Genomic DNA, 1029 nt, shown 5'->3' with positions numbered 1-1029 from the left:
TTACATGTTCATTGGAAAGACTGATGTTGAAACTGAAACTGCAATAATTTGGCCACCTGATGCAAAGAGCTGACTCATTGGAAAAGATCCTGATGCTGGAAAAGATTGAGGGCAGGAGGAGAAGGAGACGACAGAGGAAGAGATGGTTAGATGGCATCACCAACTCAATGGACATGGGTTTGGGTGGACTCCGCGAGTTGGTGATGGACAGGGAGGCCTGGTGTGCTGTGGTTCATGGTGTCGCAAAGAAACAGACACGACTGACCAACTGAACTGACTTTCTCTTGGTCTTTCAATGGAGACCAGTCCTTCTGTCTTCCCGTTTTTCTCTGCCTCTCTGAATTTCAGTGCATCAATGATCTATTATGGTCTTGAAGGGGTGATCTTGTGGGGGAGCATCTCTGTACAGTCTGTACCATATTCAACGGGGGGTGGGGGTGGGGCTGGATTTGATGAATCACAAGTCACATCTTTCCTTAGGGTGTGCCAGCACCTATGGCTGGGAAGTTCAGTGGTGCCAGGTCTGAAGCCAGATGTGAGGCAGAGACTTCCTTTTTCTCAGTGGCTTTCACTATCCTATTGGGGACAGGGTGGGGTCCCAAGTTTCTGGAGCGGAAGCCCTGAATATCAGGCCAGATCTGGCTGTGTTCCCTCAAGTATGTACGCTCCCGTCTCCCAGCACTGCAACCCTTCCCACAGAGGGACAAGAGGAGCATGTTCTGGTTAGGAAAAAATAAAAAGGAGCAAATCTACAGGCTGGCTGATTACAGAGGTCCAGGCTACCTCCAACTTGCCATCTGTGCCAGCACCAGCAGTAGCGTCTCCTGCCCTGCTTAAACATAGCTTCTGGTTTGAGACATCTTGATCCTTCAGAGCTGATCACTTCCCCCAGCCTCTGTTATCCCTGCCCTTTTGAAGAGGGGTGCTATTGGGCAGGTGAGGCCCTCATGGGCTCTGGGAACATACTGGGTCATCTGCTGTGGCAGTCTGGCCTCCATCAGAGATCAGGACTTCTCCTGATACACTGCC

This window comes from Bison bison, unplaced genomic scaffold (genome assembly GCF_000754665.1).
Source record: "Bison bison bison isolate TAMUID 2011002044 unplaced genomic scaffold, Bison_UMD1.0 scf7180017864360, whole genome shotgun sequence".
Lineage (NCBI taxonomy): Eukaryota > Metazoa > Chordata > Mammalia > Artiodactyla > Bovidae > Bison > Bison bison.
The sequence above is the reverse complement of the archived record's forward strand: the minus strand, read 5'-3'. Positions refer to the sequence as shown.